The following is a 21,334-nucleotide window of genomic DNA, read 5'->3' as shown; positions in this document are numbered from 1 at the left end:
GAGAGATTTATATTTAGTAGCAGCCATTTTCCTAGGCTACCTGGAAGTCTTCACCATTGCTTTTAACCTAAACATTTCATTCCTTTGACCCAAAATTTTAATAGTTAACATTTAATTGATCTGAGTATCTTTCAAGTTTCTTGTTTCTCCTATCTTTTTCCTTTCCCTGGATACAAAATGTAATGTCCAATCTTAAAGCTATCACAGGTCAAAGAAACTCATGAATTATCTAGTCCAGCCTAAAACTACCACAGGTATCATTTCTACAACTGATCCAGAAAGGACAGGAGGGAGATGGCTATTCAGGCTCTGGTTTCTTATTTTCAGATTTTCAAGACAACATATGCAAAATTCAGAAAGTTATATATATTTTGATTTTTGTTTCAGAGGTTTTTTGAGCGAAAAATATAGTCGTAGGAATTTCTGGTCTCATCTCAACCCACAGTGTGAATATACAAGCATACATGTGTACCCCAGAGAACACGGGGTGACAGATAATAAATGCTCTTCCTCGAATATAGGAAGGGAAGGAAGAAAAACCATTATTTTGCATTATACCAACACAAACTTATAAAATAGAAAGCAATATTTGGATAATATTTTTAAATGAAATGTGGGTTCTCAAAGAAATTTGACAAGTATCATTAAGGATACTTTAGTGTAAAATCTGAGAAGCACTTCTCATCTAAAGTGACAGAAAAAAATCATGTGTCTTGTATAGAGAGATTGTACGTATGGCCTCCAGGGCTTTCATGTCCCTGTTCTCTATTCATAATCAGCATTCTTATTTTCTCATATTGTGCTCTACATGAAACAGTTTTCACAAGCTCAACTATCCCAGTCTTATTTTTCTATTTACTTTCTATTCACAATAAAACAAAATTCCTAGAGCAGTTACAACACTCTAGTTATCAGCAGACATTCTTACATGATCTGAACTTTACGTATTCCTTTATATGTGCAGTCTAACATTTAATTAGGATTGTTTTTTAACTCTTGAATCCTATGTTTGGTTCTTACAGCATCTGGAACTCCTAGATATTTCTGATATGCATTGCTCTGTGTGTAAATATGTGTATAAATCAGTGTATAAATCAGTGTATCTACATATTTATAGATATTACATACATACCTAAAAATACACAATTTCTAATTAGTTATAATATTAAATTTCATATTTGCCCACCTATATTTTACTTTGTCAATTTCAATTCCTTTGTCTAACTATTGAGATAATTTTGAATCTTGAATCTAAAAACCAGGGGTGCAGATGGGAGTGGAGATGAGGGTGGTTAGGGGAAAAGTACTTCCTTTTTTTTCTTTTTTTTTTTTTTTTGAGTATAAGACCTAAGGCTACCCAAGATACTTACCAAAAAAATTACTTCTTTAAACCAGTATTATAGATTGCCCGTACAATGCAAATAGGTTTCCCATAGATTAGAAAAACATACTTTTGAAGTATTTATTTAATCCCCTGCTTTAAAAATATGGTGAATAGGACATGCCAGGATATAACCTCAGTGGCATTCATCAAGAGAACCCCTCCTCCAGACATCAATCTCTATGACAAAACTATTATTCAGTTGCTGAGTTGTATATGAAACCACCTCTCTTTATTACTCTCCATCGCACATTTCTCCATCTGGTCCACAAGAATATTCTAAAATACTTTGCTGACATGGTGTTTTGTTTTGTTTTGTTTTGTTTTGTTTTTAACTTGGTAGACTTTGATGGAAGCTCATTAACAAAGACATGACCTCTCCACATGACTTTCTTATGGAGAAAGGAAGAAATGAGAGAGAGAGAGCCGGGAAGGAGGGAGGGAGGGAGGGAGGGGAAAAGTAGGGGGAAGGGAGGGAGGAAGGAAGGAGAGATAGAAAGGAGGGAAGGAGGGAGGAAAGGAGAGGGAGAAGGAAGGGAGGGAAGAAAGGGAAGGAAGGGGGAGAGGGAATAAAAGAAGGAAGGGAGGGGAGAGAGAGAGAGAAAGTAGGGAAGGAGGAAGGGGGTAGGAAAGGCAGGCAGAAAGAAGGGAGAGGGAGGGCAGGGGAGGGAGGGGGAAGGGGAGGAAAGAAAAATACAGCTTCAGCATAAACATTAGTGAATACTTTGAAGTTGGGATCTCAAAGTAAAGAAATTGGCTTTAAACAGATGCCAGGAAGAAAAAGAAAATTTCTCTCTAGTCAACAACTGTGAAAAATTTGGTCAATAGAAAATCAACAATAACTTTCTCCTTTAAAAATAATAGTGCTTGAAACAAGGGCTTCATTGAATAATGTTAAAGGCAAATATCATATCACTCAGGAAAAAATAAAGTCTTTTTAAAGAATTAAAATACAAAGAGCACCAAGAATCTAGTTATGATATATAGAAAGTCATCATGAAAAATCTCTCCTACCATCAAAACTAGAAAGAAGGCAGGAAGGAGAAACAAAGTACAAAAAAATGGAAGAAATAGTAAAATGATAGACTTAAACTCAACAACATTTGCATTATATATAAATGGACTAAACAGTACAAGTAAAGACAGAGATTGCCAGGCTGAATTACAACAAAAGGACTCAACTACATTCTCTTTAGAAGAGATACATTATTAAATATGTATCACAGATATGAAACACATAGGTTGACAGTAAAAGAACAGAAAAGACTATAACCATGCAATCAATAATCATAAAGTGTGGCTATATTATCAGGCCAAGGAGACCTCAAGAACATGAAATATTACCAAAAGTCAAAGTCAGGAGGACGTAACAATCTAAGCAAGGTATGAATGCACCTAACACTGTAACTTCAAAATACTGCAGACCAGATGCTTTCTGACACCTGATTTTCTGTTAGGGAATACAGAATACTCAGTCTAGGGGCGCCTGGGTAGCACAGTCGTTAAGCATCTGCCTTCGGCTCAGGGCGTGATCCCGGCATTCTGGGATCGAGTCCCACATCAGGCTCCTGTGCTGGGAGCCTGCTTCTTCCTCTCCCACTCCTCTGCTGTGTTCCCTCTGTCTCTGGCTGTCTCTCTGTCACATAAATAAATAACATCTTTAAAAAAAAAAAAAAAGAATACTCAGTCTAGAAGTTTTTCTCTCCAGCAGATTTTTATTAGTATTAATATACATTTTAACATTAAATACCCCTGGAAAGCTACCTCACCCATCATTAATAATAGTAATGATCATGATAGCAACAGCAACAACTACTTCTAGTGTTTATATGCTCCCTATCTTCCAGGTACTATGTCAAGAAATTAACCTATCTTGTCCATGAAGATGTTATTTTTTTTTCCTATTTCAAAGATGAGGAAAGTAAAGATTATAAAGAGGTGACAGGATTTTTAAATGGTCATATTACTAGCAGATGGCTGGGCTACAATTTGAAGTTCTTCACTGCTCACAGTGACATCTTAAAGAGAATTATTCTAATGAGCCAATAGGTTTTTCTCTAATAGCAACTTAAATAACTGGACATTTGATTTGAGACAGAGAAAAAAGTTAAGAATGGGAGCTTTATTAAGAAAAAAGTTAAGAATGGAAGAGAGCAGACAATATGAAGAGAATATTAGGGGGTGTGGACAGAAGTCCCTGAATTTCTGAGAATAAGGGGAATTGAATCATACTGGTGGCACAGAGATAGGTGGGATTCACCCCACATTTAGATAGCAACCAATATTGGTATGGTGGCAGCATCTTTGGTCACTGATCACTGCCTGAGACTCTCCTTAAGATATATGTATCATTTTATGACAGAGGAAGGAAAGAAGGGAGGAAGGGAGGGAGGGAGGGAGGGAGGGAGGAAGGAAGGAAGGAAGGAAGGAAGGAAGGAAGGAAGGAAGGAAGGAAGGGAAGGAAGGGCGAGGGAGGGGAGGGGAAGGAGGGAGAGAGGAAGAAAGAAAAAGAGAGGAGGAAGAAAGAGAGAGAAAAAAAGGAAGGACGGGAGGGAGGGAGGAAGGAGGAAAGGAAAGGAAGGAACCCTCCTCATACACTGAATTGTGGAGCTAATTATGGTTAGTTGACTGTATGAACATGCACATTTATCACCACCTTCTCTCAAACCTCACTAAAATGATGAAAGATTTTTTTTTAATGTTTAAAACCCTCCTGGACAAGGAATGGGAAGGAGACAACAGCAAATAAGAAATGTCAACTAATTTTGTGAAGATGGAAAGAGAATACGGGATTGATGATGACTGAAATCAGAGCAAAGGAAGCACAAACCTATAGGCCCCAGAGGGTAATATCAAAGAGAAGCAAATTGGTTCATCCCTGAAGAAGCTTTAAAAGGTTCAGGAATTGGAAAATAAGGTATTACGCAACCTGAAGGTCAAGTTTGGAGGGAAGAAAGGGAAACTGACTTAGAATATGCCTAATAAGCAGTTAAATTCACGGTTTCTCTCTTCTGCCTTCCACTTCAAGGCAACTACCCATTTCCTATTCTCATAGGAGAATAAGGGTCTCTTTTTCCTAGAGAAATTGGAACAGAAATGCTCCCCCTTGAAGACATCAGGCACAGCTGAAAGCAAGGATAAGGTGCTAGATGGGAAAAAAGAGAGAGAGAGAGATTAAATCTGTTTACTGAAAGGTGACACAAGCCTTACCACCTCTTCCTCATCCAGTTGCCAGAATGCCTACAGACTGGATCCTAACCTCTTGGGCATTGTGGTTGACAGCTTTCCAAAATGCTTCCACATAATCACTGTCTGCTGGCATTCACACCCTTAGGTAAGAGCCTTCCCTTCTATGTGGGCTGGACCCAGTGTCTCAGTTCTAATAAATAAAATGTGGAAAAAGTGATGGAAAGATTAGGTAACTAAGACTGTCTCATCTCACTGACACTCTCTCTTGGCTTCTTGGCCTGCTTATTTTAACAAAGTAATTTTTCATGTTGGAGAGACTCAAGTGGCAAAAAAAAAAAAAACAAGGCAGCTAACATACAGAAAGGAACTGAGGTGCTCAGTCCAACAGGCCACGAGGGACTGAATCTTGCCAATAACCTCATAACTGAGCTTGGAAGCAGATCCTTCCACAATCGAGTCTTGAGATGACTAGAGCCCTAGCTGCCCCCCTTGATTGCAGTTTTTGAGGCACCCTGAGACAGAAGAGGCAACAAACCACGCCCAGATCCTGACATGAAGAAACTATAAGATAAATGCTGTTTCAAGCCCTTACATTTTAGGATAGTTTTTATGCAGAAACAGATAACGAATAAAGGCATTTTGGAACTTCCCTCTATCTAAAAACCTGAGTGTTCAAGATAAAAGGCCTATAGAAATAGACATCCGGTGTACTCTCAACAACAGAAGCCTGACCACCCTACAGTAAAGTCCACAAGCCGATAAATGCTTCACAGGAACCCATATCTACCAAATAGCTCTTCAATATGAACAGGCAACCAAGGATCACCAGAAGATGGCTGAAAGCTCCAACATGTAAGAAACTTTAAGGAAATAGAAGAAATTTACCAAAAAAGAAAGGCAACAAGTTATAAACCAATTAAAATTACTATCCTCAGAAAGATAAAGACAGCACATCTATGAAACAGAGAATTGAAGAAGAAGAAGACAAAGAGAAAGACGAAGAAGAAGAAGACAATGACGACAAGAAGAAGGGGGAAGAGGAGGAGGGGGAAGAGCAGGAGGAGAAGGAGGAAGACAGTGAGGTGGGAAGGGAAGAAAATAAATAAAAATGGTTCTTGGAAAATAAAAATTGCTGAAATGGAAAATTCAATAGGATTGAAAATATAATTGAGGAAAAATCTCAAACTCTAAGGGTTATATGACATAGAAGATAAAAAAAAAAATTAGACAATCCATCTGGGAAGTTTAGTATACGACTCATAGGAGTACCAAAAAAAAACAAAAACAAAAACAAAAACAAAAAAACCAAAAGGAGGGATTAATTTAGAAAAAGACTAAATTAAACTTTCCCAGACTAGAAAACACACTTCTCCAGATAGAAAAAGATTCACAGAAAGCTCATAAAAATAATAAACCATAGTAAGATATATAATCATGAAATTTCAGAACATCAGAAAAAAGACAAGAGCCTAAGAGTTTCCTGGGAGAGTAGATGTAGATCATTTGCAAACAATCTGGGATATGGACAGTCCTGGGATTTTCCAAACATTAGAAGCCAAAGGCAAGAGAACAAAGACTTCCAAAGTTTGGGGGAAACTAGTATTTTTTAAAGATTTTATGTATTTATTTTAGAGAGAGAGTGGGAGCAGAGAGGGGAGGGATGGGGCGGAGAGAATCTCAAGCGGACTCCCCACTGTGAGACTCCGTCTCACAACCCTGAGATCATGACCTGAGCCAAAATCAAGACTCAGATTCTTTTTTTTTTTTAAAGATTTTATTTATTTATTCGACAGAGATAGAGACAGCCAGCGAGAGAGGGAACACAAACAGGCGGAGTGGGAGAGGAAGAAGCAGGCTCCCAGCGGAAGAGCCTGACATGGGGCTCGATCCCAGAACGTCGGGATCACGCCCTGAGCAGAAGGCAGACGCTTAACGACTGAGCCACCCAGGCGCCCCAAGACTCAGATTCTTAACAGACTGAGCCACCCAGGTGCCCCTGGGGGAAAATAATTTTTAACCAAAAGTCAATACCTAGCCAATTGACTATAAAAGCAGAAGAAACTGAAGTGCAAGGTCTGAAAAAGTTGTATACAAAGTATCTTTATACAGGAAGTTATCGAATGTGGTGAACAAAACAAAAAGCAGGAATAGACCCACAAATGCAGAGAACTGGTGGTTACCAGAGGGGAGCAGAATGGGGGATGGGCAAAATGGGTGAAGGGGAGTGGGAGATACAGACTTCCAGTGATGGAATGAAGAAGTCACAGGAATAAACAGCACAGCATGCGGAATAGAGTCGATGATACCGTAAGAGCATTGCATGGAGACAGATGGGAGCTGTACCTGTGGGGGCCATCGCATAACACAGAGCTGCTGAATCACTATGTTGTGCACCTGAAATGAATGCCGCATTGTGTGTCAACTACACAAGAAAAACTTTTTTTTTTAAGTGGTACACATAAGGGAATAAATTGACAGAGAGAAAATGATCTAGATACGAAGAAACTGAATATGGGGAAAAGGATAAGATAATCTCTTGAAGGAAGGCAAAAAGAAACGCCAAGACAAGACTTGTACTGCAAGTCCGGAAGAGATGCTGCCTAGCCTAGAACAAGTGGATTCGGGGTTCCAAAAGAGGAAAATGACGATCTAATAGTTCACCTGGGCATTGAACCGCTGTTAGGAGAAAAGTTTGTTGGATGTATTAGAAGAATTAGCATTAGTTTCATGGAAGTTAGGCAAATTGAAAGTTTGAGACAATTTTTAACTGCAGGAAAAAAAAGTTTTAGAAGAAAAACACCTTAACCATAGAATACTATGTGACTTAGCAAGTGACTATTTCATGAAATGCACCATTTCATAATCACAAGACATACACTCTGAAAATACTTTTGATCAAAAATCTGAAATGCAATTATATTAGAAAGGACAGGAAATACAGCGAGGAACAGAGGTGTAAGAGAGAGAAATCCTTACATACCATAAAAGGAACAGGATACCACTAAAAATAATGAACCAAGAAGTGGTACTAGAGGAATGTTATCTACAGTGTGGAATGGAATAATCCACGAGATACACAAAGTACCTGGAAATGGTTTTCTAGGAGACATGAAATGGGTGGAAGAAAATACTGGTGCACTTTATTATACGTCTCTCCATTTGTCTTTAAAAATATGCATATATTACCTTAATTAAAAAGAGCTTTAAAAACAAAAGAATTACACAAATCTGTTTCTCTCAAAGCCTGTTCCTAATCTACAATTAAATGAAAAAGCCAAGATGCATCTGAATGTATGTGGTAAATTTCCTAATTTTCACACACTTCATATGTGTGTGTGAAGAAAGAAATACACTTCATATGTGTGCAAATAAAAGAGTATAGACAATACTGAAAAATATACATACGTTGACTCTGATTTATTAGGGGGCAGTAGAGTTGGAGTGGGGGAAGAGAGATCATTAATTTCCATGCAAAACGTTAACCTATGACCTGTTACAAACGTGAAAATTAAAAATTCAATCATTTGGATCCTAAACCAGGTAAGTTTTTTTTTTTCTTTCACTGGAAAGGACGTTAGTGGGACAACTGGTGAAATTTGAATAAATTGAGTAGATTCAAGTGCTATATCAAGGTTAATTTCCTAATTTTGATAATTATATCATTCTCTAAGAGAATGTTCTAGCTTTAAGAAATATTTTGGAGTAAAAAGAGCTTTATGGCTACAACTTTCAATCAATTCAGATAAATATTTGTGTGTGTATGCACACACACAAATCAATACCCGGAGAAAAATAAAGCAAATGCAACATTCAAGAGAATCTGGATGAATTTAAAGGAATTCTTTGTACTATTTTTGCCATGTTTTTGTATATCTAAAGTCATTTCAAAATAAAAAGTAAAAAAAAAAAAAAATTAACCAGGTGCAAACAGACTCTTATGTTGTTACTCCCAGTAATATATCCCTGAGAGTGACACGAAAACACTGTCTTTTTGTCACAGTGTTATTAGGAAGTTCCCACCGTCAGACACTCATTACAGAAATCATTTAGGAGCCAAGAGATGTTATGTCTGTGCTCCTCCCAAGACAGAAGGAACTTAAAATGACAAATAAGACTCACCCCCCTGAAGTGGTTTCAAGAAAATTCACCATAATTGTTTTTAGAAAGAATTATTTGGAAAGGAAAATAGTTTTTGCTCTGCTTCTCATATTGCATCTGTATCAGACAAGTTGATCTTATTAAAGATAATTGAAATGGAATTTTAAAGCATGTCTTTTTTTTTAGGTGCTTCAAACCCCTGAATAAATGGAAATGGAGCCAGTTCTCCCAGATAACATACTTGGAGTAATTGTTTTTCATTTTTAGGTGCTTCAAACCCCTGAATAAATGGAAATGGAGCCAGTTCTCCCAGATACATACTTGAAATAATTGTTTAGGTGCTTCAAACCCCTGAATAAATGGAAATGGAGCCAGTTCTCCCAGATAACATACTTGGAGTAATTGTTTTTCAAACTTTATTGAAGGGATTTCTGAACCAGGTCAGAGTTTTGTGTGGGTTAACATTTTCTAATATTTCACTCTCCTTCAAGGTTAGCCACTGAATGCTAGGGCTGAATTTAATAAGGGACAAGCAGATAGTACTAGATGGTAGGCTCTGTTTAATTGCCCGTCAAATCTACGCACTAAACTATAGTAACTTATATAATAATACAATATATAATAACATAATAATAAAGACTAAAGTCTTCATAATGAGAAGTTTAGTAACCTATAAGCATATATTCCATTACAACCTGCCTCCACCTTATTTACATAATAAATATGGTGCATGGGAAGTGCAATTACTTAGCTGGGTAATTTAGGTAAGTCAATTTGTTTCAGTGGGTGTCACTTTTCCTTATCATTAAAAAGAAGAGCATTGGACTACATGACTTCAAGTTCCTTTTCAGCTCTGAGAATATTTGACTAATGTCAGGGTTCTCCACAGAAACACAATTAATAGGATGGGATACGGGCAGGGAGGGAGAATGAGAGAGAAAGAATGAGATTTTGATTGATTCTAAGAAATTGGCTCACATGATCATGGAAGTGCAAGTCTAAAATCTCTGGAGTCAGTGGCAGGCTGGAGACCCAAGGAAGAGTTGCAGCCTGAATTCAAAGCCAATCTGCTGGCACAATCTCTCCTTGGCTGGAGGAGTTCAGACTTAACTTCTATTGTATTTTTTCTTTTTTTAAATAGACCCCATGGGGCGCCTGGGTAGCGCAGTCGTTAAAGCCTCTGCCTTCAACTCAGGGCGTGATCCCGGTGTTCCGGGATCGAGTCCCACATCAGGCTCCTCCGCTGGGAGCCTGCTTCTTCCTCTCCCACTCCCCTGCTGTGTTCCCTCTCTCGCTGGCTATCTCTCTGTCACATAAATAAATAAAATCTTTAAAAAAAAAATAAATAAATAAATAGACCCCATGCCCAACATGGGGCTTACACTCATGACCCTGAGATCAAGAGGCACATGCTCTACCAACTGAACCAGCCAGGCACCCCTCAGTCTTACTCCTATTAATGCCTTCAACTGATTGCATGAGGCCCACCTACATTACAGAGGGTAATCTGTCTCAAAGTCCACCAATTTAAATGTTGATCTCATCCAAAACATCTTCACAGAAACATCCAGAGTAATGTTTGCCAAAAATCTGGGCCCTATGAGCCAGCCAAGTTACACATAAATTGACTATCACAATACTTGATGTTATAATTACTTTGCAGTGTGAGAAGCATTGTCAGATTTTTCTTACAGAGAAGGCTAAGAAACTCTACCACAGCTCCTTGGAAAACACTGTAGTTTTTAAACAACTACGATGCTCTTTATCAAGGTATTTGAGCCATGGCATGCAGTGAAATTAGCTTGTAAACAGCATTTTCAGTTACCGGTGGGAAGGACATCATATACAATGCCAAAACACAGTGACTTCAAGAAAAGATATTGAGGGGGCGCCTGGGTGGCGCAGTCGTTAAAGCGTCTGCCTTCGGCTCAGGGCGTGATCCTGGCGATCCGGGATCGAGTCCCACATCAGGCTCTTCCGCTGTGAGCCTGCTTCTTCCTCTCCCACTCCCCCTGCTGTGTTCCCTCTCTCGCTGGCTGTCTCTCTGTCACATAAATAAATAAAATCTTTAAAAAAAAAAAAAAAAAAAGAAAAGCTATTGAACGCTGCTACTGAATCCACCTCTTATCTACTAAAGATGGTTCTGGCCTAAAGTCTCAGAATGTAGGTTTGAACAGAATTCAGAGGCCTATTATCCGTGTCTTTTCTTTCTAGAATTCTATGTACCAGCTTCCTTAGTATGGATTCCAGCTCATCATTTCGGTGTTGTGATATCATATTTGGAGTAACATAACAGTTCTCCCATGACGTTATTAGGAATATTTATCTCAGCAATAAAAATGCATTAACTAGCAATCATGTTACCACTTATTTAAAAATATACAGATAGTTTTGGAGTAAAAGAAAAATAGCGATGTTATACCAATACTACCAAAAGAAAATACAAATCTCTTTTATTTGCCTCTTGACTATTGTTCTTTCAAGGAGTCTAATATCTTGGAATACGGGACCAACTATAAAGCAAGCAACAGTCATACTTCCCCTAGTAGTCTCTCATTATCACAAAATAACTAAGAGCAAATTTAATTTTACTCACCAGAGTGCCCAACAAGAAAATGTAAGTGAAAGAAGCCACAGTCTGGTCTTCAAACATTTCTTCTTAGTCTTTTGCTCACACATTCACCTGAGGACTTTGGTTATAAAGGCAAGAAAGAACCCACGCGGTGGTCTAGTTCCAGAATTCCCAGCAAGACCGACTTTCTTGTGATTACAGTGAGTGGAGAGTGGCTGTCAGAAGGCCGTTCGGTGCGCCTGCACATCCCCAGAGAGTCCGAACGGAGGAGGTAACTGTTGAGCAGAGTTGACTCTCATTGTTGGACATGGAGTGGTCGTTTAAGAAAGGAAAGCCTGGAGGTCTTCCTTAATGAATATCCTCTAACACTCCTCAGTGGCCGACACCCCAAACGCCCTCCTCCCAGAATGAGTACAAATAAGCCATTCTTTTAAGTCTTAAGTTCCCATTGAGTGTTTTGGTAAATCCATACGTACCTTCCCCAGGTGTAGCTGTACTATGATCTGGTCCTTTCAGGGGGCTTTGGCATGAGGGGGCACAGCCTGGATGCCCCCAAACTGTTTTTTGTGTTTTTTTAAAAGATTTTTTTTTTTATTTATTTATGTGACAGAGAGACAGCCAGCGAGAGAGGGAACACAAGCAGGGGGAGTGGGAGAGGAAGAAGCAGGCTCCCAGCGGAGGAGCCCGATGTGGGACTCGATCCCAGAATGCCAGGATCACGCCCTGAGCCGAAGGCAGACGCTTAACGACTGCGCTACCCAGGCGCCCCCAAACTGTTTTTTTTCTAAGCCTCAGCTCGCCACAAACCACAACTGACGACAAACTGTCAAGTTCAACAATATGAAATTTGCAATAAACACATAAACAAATGATTATATTGTACACATGGACTCATATGTTACATATCAATTATATCTCAGTGAACTGGGGGAAAAAACAATCTGGCATCTGTACCCACACATTAGGAAAGATTGATTACCTGCAGTTCCAAGGGCAAAAGAGGTTATTATTGTCATTAGGGCTACTACTAAAAGGGAATGATTTAAAAAGCATGAAAATTCTTCAAATTGACAAAAGTATACAATAGCGGAGGAGGAAGAAAGTTGGTACCACCCCATTCCTGTCATGAGGTATTAAGAGGGAATGAGGGAAGAAGGAAGTAGAGAGAATGAATCATGACCTCCATGCCCACAGAATGAAGGAAAGTACCAAATAAGTGGCTGGTCAAGGGCCCAGGTCAAGAAAGTCCCTTGCAGCAGACCTCTAACCACAGCTGTCCCCCGCAGAAGAGCACTGAGAAGGTGTTCTGGACCTGCAGAGCCCAATGATTCCCCTAACTCCCCCCAAAAACCCTAGAAAATACCTCCATCCAATGGTGTCCCAGCTCCCCATCTGATTCCCTTGACATGAAATCCTCAACGAGACAGGAAGTTAAAGGTCTCTCAGTAAGATAGGGACTCTCTCTTAACCACACTTCACAGGGAATTATGAAAGAATATAAAGTTATATATGTTTTTACGCATGGAGTTGGAATGGTCATCAAAAAAAAAAAATGAAGCTCTGAGCATGTATGGGGATTGTGCTAGAGACACAGGACACACGGCCTTTTTCCTAGACGACTTTGTAAAAACAGGTGCTTCCTTAGGAAGAAAACATCCTTCAGCGGCATGGCGTGTACCCCTCACCCATTCTGTTGAGGTTGCTAATCAAAATTAGCAATTTTGATTCAAATTAATTTCAGATGAGCAGATATGGGACTTCCAAAGACACAGTTGCACCAATAAAAAGCATTCAGATGGTAATTACTTTGCACAACCAAAGTGATTCTTAGGACACAAAAACAGCCATTAAAAATATCAGGTCCTTTCACACAAAATGGTCAAACAACGTCTGCTTCATGTTAGAGGAAACAAACGGTTATAAATTTTATTTCACTCCTGTTTCTGTGGGAAATAAAAGCCATGCGCAGGAGAACCAAACCCTTGGGAAATTGCTGATCAAAGGTATTTCGGTGTCACAACATTGCTGCTCAAAGTACACAGGTTTTTCTGTGATTTTTTTTTTACAATAATGTCTGTAATTATTAATGATAGGGTAGTTGACAAGATGCTCGGCAATATATTAAACATTCACGTTCCCTGACGGGTTTGCAATCTATACAAATAGGTTCATCTAACCTTTCCAACATTGCCAGCCCCTCCCCTCGTGCCCTGCGCTCTGGCCTGTTACCCCCTCTCTGTCTGTATGTCACCATTCTTAAACCCCTCAACCTCCTACACAGGAAGCACGGGTGTCTCTGCTCCCCACCTTCACAAATAGCTTTGCCTTCTTCCTCTTTTCTTGACATTTTCCCTCCTTTCCACCTTCCATCCTCTACCCCCCACCCCATTTACCACCCCTGTTCCCTCCTCTGCAGCCATAGTTCCTACTTCCCACATCCATCTTTGTTTAATTATCTAATGTTTTTATGTAAACATTTGAAGGAAAAGAACATGCCAGAATATTCACTAGGAAAAAAAAAAAGAGGAAAAAAAGACTCCAAAAGTGGAAAAATATTCACTAGGAAAAAAAAAAAAAAGAGGAAAAAAAAGACTCCAAAAGCATTACTTCAAGAAGAACTCCAAATGCTTGTTATGGAGAATAATCAAGACTAGAACTCGCGGCCCTTCCTTCCTTGTGTGCCCCGTTGTTCTCAGTTACAGAACGAAGCAAGCAAATCCTCCTCTGCTACAGCTCCGACAGTCAGAGACTGGAAAGTTCGGGAACAGTTCTGTGTGCGGTCAGAAATACATCAGAAGTTGGACACTCAAAGGACAAAAGCTGGAATGACGGAGGCCAACCCGGCTAAATAAATAAATACGCAAATAAGCACGGCGAGGAGGGAAAATATGGTTTCATTAGAAAAAACAGCCTTTCTGGGTAATAGAAAACTAAAGAAATACTAGGAGAAATCAAGCAAAAGAAAATTAGGAGCCGCAAAACCGGAGATAAAGTAGAATTAGAGGTAAAAGAAGCAAAGGCAGGATATAATCTGGAAGGTCAATTGATAAAATGTGTAGCAAGCACTGAACCAACACCAATCAATACAGCTCAGTATGAACCGAATCACAGCCTAATAACCACATCACATCCATTTTATGGTACTATCTATCACACGAACAGCAGGAAACAGTGGCAATTCAACTTGCTGCACACTCCAGCGAACTGGCTTCCAAGCATCGTTTGGAAGGAGCCGTGCAGCAGTCTCTGTGATAAAGGGCGAGGGAGCACACAGCTTGCAGAACAAACCGCCTGTGAGCTCCTGTGAGCACAAATCTGGGGCAAGAGTGGGACAGAGGGAGCAGAGAGAGGAGGACGGGAAGCGTGCCTGCTCAGATCCCACGTGGAATTAGGAAGTCATGCTGGACGCTGATCTGCCACATCATGGAGAAGGGCATGGGGCGCAGGCGGAGGTGAGGGACAGAGAAGGCTGGTGAAAACTTGAATCATGCACAGAATGATGGAGAAGCAGAGGCTTGGGAGCTGGTCAAGATGTCTAAACCAAGATAAATGGAGACTGGCTTCCCCAGAATGGGGTTTTATTTAGCGTGTGCTTTTCCCCCTATCTTTACATGGCTGTGGCATTTTGACTTTTCTCCTGTGGGGGGGGGGAATCCTGAGACAAAAAATACATATTAAGCAATTGTCAGAGTACACGCCATACACCCTATTAACAAGGTTGTTTGGCGGCCGCAGGGCTGTCTGCACCATACGCCTGCTTCCTGGTCTTCGGAGACCCTGCACTCTTCAGCTGGGACAAGGGACACAGGGACAGCCACCAAACCTTCAAAGATTGTGTCACACATATTCTCCAAATTTGTTTCAGAAAAACAATTTTTTATAAGAAGTCAAAATAGAGCTTCATTTTCTTCACGAGTATCATTCTCTGTCATCATCATTTGTTTTCAGTTTGTTACATTTTGACTTCCTTTCTTTAACATAGACAGCAAGTCCATTGTAAGCTCTGCGTAGAGATGTGTGGCCCAAGTACTTCAGAGAATTCAATCCGTTCCCCTGTTAGCATGCAGTCCCTTCCTCAACTCTGAAAAAGGACACAGATGGGAGCCCTGTCTCAACATTTGCTCTGATTACTCTAGGGAATATGTGAAGCGCTTAGGCTGGTCAATCAAACCACACCTACCTGGTAAAGTATATGTGTCATAAAGCAGATTTATAATAGAAAATAATTTTCAAATGGTGTATAGTTTGATTTAAAACCGCTCTACCATTTGCCAGCCACATTAAACAAAACAATAAGAAACTACGTGGGCTAATCAAAAAGGAATGCAATATTCCACATAAGAACTTAGTCGAGGTGTTTTATGTAACCACAAGTCTTGCCTGTTGGTATGCAGACATTTATCTACAGAAAGTTTAGTGTCCTCAATTTTTGGTAGAGACAACACGCAAAACATCCTCCCTTAAATGCATTAATTGTTGTCTGAAGAATTTACATTTTTCCCTAAATTATTTGGCAGCCCAGGTAAGAGCATAACAAAATTCTCCCCTCCTCTCCTTGTAAGGGATGTAGTAGTGCGGGGAAGATAATAATAAAAGCATAGACTCTGCAAAACTGAGCCTTTCTGGAGCAAAAAAAAACCTGAAAGCCTTCAGTTTCACCCCAGATTTAGAGTCCAAAGTTCAAATCAAATGCCTGAAACTATATCCTTTTGCTCTCTTAGATCTATCTTCAGCCTCCAAATCCAGCGAATGTTTTTCCCACAAACGACCTTCCAAACATGTTAGATGACTTTCATGTTCCATTTGTTTTTCAAATTACATCACGTGATTTTTTAAAATGAGACTTAAAAACACGCCGTCGTGTGTTTCATCTAGTAACAGAAATGTGCGATCCTCTTAATGACCCTGAAATCCTTAAACCTGAGTCTTTTTCCCGCGTAAATGATTCTTGTATCTTAACACACCTTGTCCGTTGTCACATTCAAATGCAGGCAGGTGTTATAACTAGACACTGAATGGGAAGAAGGTACATGCATGTGTGAAAAGCCAGGAATGTGATGGTGGAAGCATGCCGAGGGCGGGAACGAAGGGGAGAAGGAGAGAAGGGTGAAACTCTGCAGGTTCACAGGCATTTGGAAAAGAAGTACATCATGGCAGGTTCCTTTTAGCACAGATTATACCTTTAAATTTGGGAATATAATAAATATAATATTAAATATATAATAATTATAAAATATAATAAAAAATAAAGTCAGGAATAAACCTGGATGGGCAGAAATCAAAACACAAAAGAAGGAGGGAAATTAAAACGAGTACCTCAGGAATTTAAATAAATTCAGGTGCCCACATTAAAAAGAAAAAAAAAAAAAGGAAAGGACTCCTAGAAGTAGAGCACTATCTTTGTTGCAATCTTATAATCTTGGGAAATAGCATGAGAAAGAAGAGCGGAGACAGACAAACATCATTCTTCATCCAGTAAATTTTACAATGGATTCTGGAAAACAGAGACCTGGCTCTCTTGGTGTTATCTCCTTGCAAAATGATTGTCATTAAAACCTAGTAAGTTTTCATTTCGTTCCAGAAAATTAAATGCACAAGTTGGGGGATCTAACTTGGACTACAGTTTCCCAAAATGGGTTTACGATACCAAAAAAGGGTGGGGGGGCTCCGAAAGCCTGTGTCCTTCTAGCCCTGGAAGTCTGATTCTTTGTTTCCTTCCTGGTAAGACACATTTAATAACGTGAGCACTTTTTGCCTCAGGATTACCATGGATATCCACTGAAATATATGACAATACTCTGTAAACTGTAAAATATCATGGGAAAGCCAGGGATATTATTATCAATATACATGAAAGAAGATTTTTCTAAGTTACGGTTGACAATCCACTAAGAGTGAGACAACACCTAGTTGGCCTTAGCAGAAGAGCAGTGAGTGAAGGGATGCTGATTTCCTCCTTACTGGTTAGGCTACACTGGTAAAAGACCTTAAAGGAAATGATTTCCATCTTCCTATGTCTAAGTAGCTGGTAAGGAAGAAGGACCACTTGCCTTACTCTTTGTTGAGAACAGAACCAAAATAGCCAAATAGAAATTACAAGGAGATTTCAGTTGGTTAGAAATTGACTATAAATACCTATAATCATTTTCCAATCCAATTTCTTATAGTTTTAGGTGTGGGAAAAGAAAGACGTTGGTAATTCTCTGTGTGAAAAGCACACTCTTGAGACGTGGAGGGTATAATGTGCCCAGCCCGATAAGGCAGGAATCCCTTCTCCCCACTGAGAAGTGGATGTGTTTTCATGTATATAAATCTGTGAAGAGAGGGGCACCTGGGTGGCTCAGTCAGCTAAGCATCTGCCTTCGGCTCAGGTCACAATCTCAGGGTCCTGGGATTAAGCCCTGTGTTGGGCTCCTTGCTCAGCAGGGAGCCTACTTCCCCCCCCCCACACACACACACACCACTCTCTCAAATAAATAAAATCTTTGAAAAAAATAATAAATCTGTGAAGAGAGTCAAGAGTTACAAAGCGCACCCCTTCAATGGCTATACCACAGGCCCATGAAGAACTCTTGCTTCCTTCGCTAATCTTCAAGAAACAGTTTTCTAGAGTGGGTACTTCCCATTTCCCAAGAACCTCTTCCTTCTTGTTCTTTGAAAATCACACCTCACTATAAATTGCCCCTAACTCTGTGAAATAGGGCAAATAAAAGTCACCCCCTTCAATTCCCAACTGCCTCAGCTTGGAAAATAGAGCAACAACTTCATCATATTCAAGCATCCACATATATTCAAAGGTCTGTGACTTTCGACAAATTCCTGATTATTTTGAATAGAATTTTTAAAACTGAGTAAAGAGAGACCAATAGTTGGCCAAAAACTCAGCTATGATATCTGATGGTTTAGGAGAAAAAAAGACCATGAGAAGACTGTCAGAAAGAGAAAACAGTCCTCATACAGAACCCACTACCAGCTTTCTCAGTCTGTACTAACCAAAGCCAGGCAGCTGGAAAGTGCTGGGATTCCACACTGAACCTTGTGCGCAGTGTGCTGACTTGACTGGCGGCCAGCGTGTGGCCACAGAGGCGCCCAAAGGGCACTGCTCCCTATGGAGCACCTTGGGAGGACCTGCCAGAATTGCTTTCACTAAAGCCTGCCTGGCTCACCACCACTGAGAAATTCTCGCAAGCTCCCATCTCGCCAGTGCTGGATTCACACAGGGAGTCCTTTATCCAAGAATTCTGCAAGTACGCACAACAAATTTCTAAACCACCCATAAGGTGAATTTATTCCTTTAATTATGTTGCTTGTGTGCTTTTGTTAGTTTTTCCTTGTAAAAAGAGTATTATTTTAAAACCATATCAGAATAGGTAAATCCATAGAGTTTCTAGGCATTGGGAGGAAGGGAAGAACCAGAAGAATTTGCTTAAGGTATTTGGGGTTTCCTTTTGGGGTGATGAAAATGCTTGGAACTAGATAGACGTATTTGCACAACACTGTGAATGCACTAAATGCCACTCAATTGTCCACTTTAAAACAGTATTATGTTATGTGAATGCCACTCAACTAAAAAAGGTATTAGAATGGGATTGAAGATTCAGAGTGAAGGGCCTTTTGTTAATTAGAAAAATCAACCTCCCAGCCCATAAGAAAACATGCCATTTCCTTCTTTGTTTCTTATGCAGAAGCTCTGCCATAGTCACACTCAGAAGCACATGAAATCATCTTTCCCAACCCGGAGAAGTTTTGGCCCTGCAATGAGTTACTCAACAGCAATTGTTCCTCTGGCGCCTGGCACTTGGCATTTAACATCTTCCTGCCCTTTGAGGCTCAGGAAACAATGGAAACACTGTCTTCCCTTTTCAGACATGTTACAACTCTCACAAAAAGATTGTCATGAAAAGGTTCTTGTCCAATGGACTGGTTGAAGTATGTCCAATTATTATTGATAGTACTTTTCCTCAGACTAATTTATTCAATGACTCATCTCTGTAGGATTCTTTAAACAAAACCTATTTGGAATTTATCTATCTTGGAGAACAGCACCCAAGCACAGATATTTCCCACAGAAAGGGATGTGTTTGAAAAAACACAAACACCAAAGAGATCAGACTTGTGGTTATTAGAGGTAATGGATAGGAGGAGGTGGGGTTGGAGGAAGGTGGTCAAAAGGTGCAAACTTCCAGGGGCGCCTGGTTGGCTCAGCTGGTTAAGCGTCTGACTCTTGATTTCAGCCCAGGTCATGATCTCAGGGTCCTGGGATTGAGCCCCGTGTCAGGCTCTGCGCTCCATGCAGAGTCTGCTTGTCCCTCTCTCTCTGCTCCTCCACCTGCTCATGTGTGCTCTCTCTCTCTCTCTCTCTCTCTCTCTCAAATAAATATTTAAAAAGGGAAAAGGTACAAACTTCCAGTTATAAGATAAATAAGCACTAGGAGACCATGTACGACATGATGACCATATTAACACTGTTCCATGGTATACAGCAAAGTTGTTAAGGGACGAAATCCTAAGGGTTTCTCATCACAAGAAAAATTTTTTCTTTCCTTTTTGTAGTATCTATAAAGATGACTGATGTGAAGTAAACCCAGGGCAGAAATCATTGCACAATATATGTAAGTCCAACCATCATGCTGTACACCTTAATTTATATAGTGATGTTTGTCGATTATTTTCCAATAAAACTGGGAGTTTGAAAGGTGTGTTTGGAATCACCTGGTATATTAGCAAGAGTTCTCCAGAGAGATATATAAAGAAATTTATTGCATAGCCCATTTATTGGCTCATTATTATAGAGGCTGAGAAGTACCAAGATCTGAAGTTGGCAAGCTAGAGACCCCAAAAGGTGATAGTGGAGTTCCAGTCCAAAAGCCATCAGGCTTGAGACCCATGAAGAGCCAGTGTTTCAGTTTTCAATTCAAATCCAAAGACAAGAAGAGACTGATGTCCCAGCTCAAAGCAGGCAGATCTTCCACTGACTGGGTGATGCCCAACCACATTAGGGAGTGCAATTGACTTCATTCAGCCTACCAATTCCAATGTTAACCTCATGCAGAAACACCCTCAGACACACCTGTGGCCCAGCCAAGTTGACACATAAGATTAACCATCACCTGGTCACAGAACCTGGACCAGGTATCACATGCCTCACAGCTCCCAACACAGGGTCTTGAAAGAAAGAAGAAAGAAGAAAGAAAAAGAAAGAAAGAAAGAAAGAAAGAAAGAAAGAAAGAAAGAAAGAAAGAAAGAAAGAAAGAAAGAAAGAAAGAAAGAAAGAAAGAAAGAAAGAAAGAAAGAAAGAAAGAAAGAAAGAGAAAGAAATTCAAATATTTGTTGACAGGGGAATGCAGTCTTTATTTTCTCCAAATTTGTTAATTAAGAAATATATTCTGTAAAAATATTCAAGTAGTCCTCAGGCCCAATGAACCATTTAAAATAAACTACATTCACTTTATTAGCCTTGAATGAAGGATGTAACTGCTTATAAAAATGAGCCAGGGAAGAGCTCCTGATGACATAAGGCCACTTTCTTGATCCCTTTCAGACCTGTAGAAGTGTCCAGAGATGGGTAGGTGAGGACCCGAAGGAGGACTGCTTCTGAAGATAGCTGAAATATGTGGACTGAGAATTTTTGTTGTAATATGTTAATGTAACTAGCATAATTGGAAGGAAACATTCTACACCAACACAGAGAGAGTATATTAAATCATGCACTTATTCAAATGGCATAGAGGTTTAGGGCATGGACTGAGGGGAGAAAACACCTAGCCAAGGAAAACAACCTGACCATGCCCATTGGTTCCAGGCAAGATTTTCAATCTGTTTCTTGAGTTGTCAAATGCGGAAGGCAGCACTTACCTTATGGTGCCTATGTCAAGTAATTCAGACACTACTCAATATAGTAGAAACATTCTATAAACATCAGCTATCATTTACCTATGTGGACATTTGGGAAATTTGTCACACACATGGCTAAAGAGCTGTCTTCATCCAAGACTGAAGGTTTCAGCCCATCAGATGGACCACAGGACAGCAGTCAGAAGCCACAAACACAGCTCCACCGTATGATTAGATTAATATCCCAATCAATCTACCCA

The sequence above is a fragment of the Ursus maritimus genome, unplaced genomic scaffold (genome assembly GCF_017311325.1).
Source record: "Ursus maritimus isolate PB19 unplaced genomic scaffold, ASM1731132v1 scaffold_30, whole genome shotgun sequence".
Classification (NCBI taxonomy): domain Eukaryota; kingdom Metazoa; phylum Chordata; class Mammalia; order Carnivora; family Ursidae; genus Ursus; species Ursus maritimus.
The sequence above is the reverse complement of the archived record's forward strand: the minus strand, read 5'-3'. Positions refer to the sequence as shown.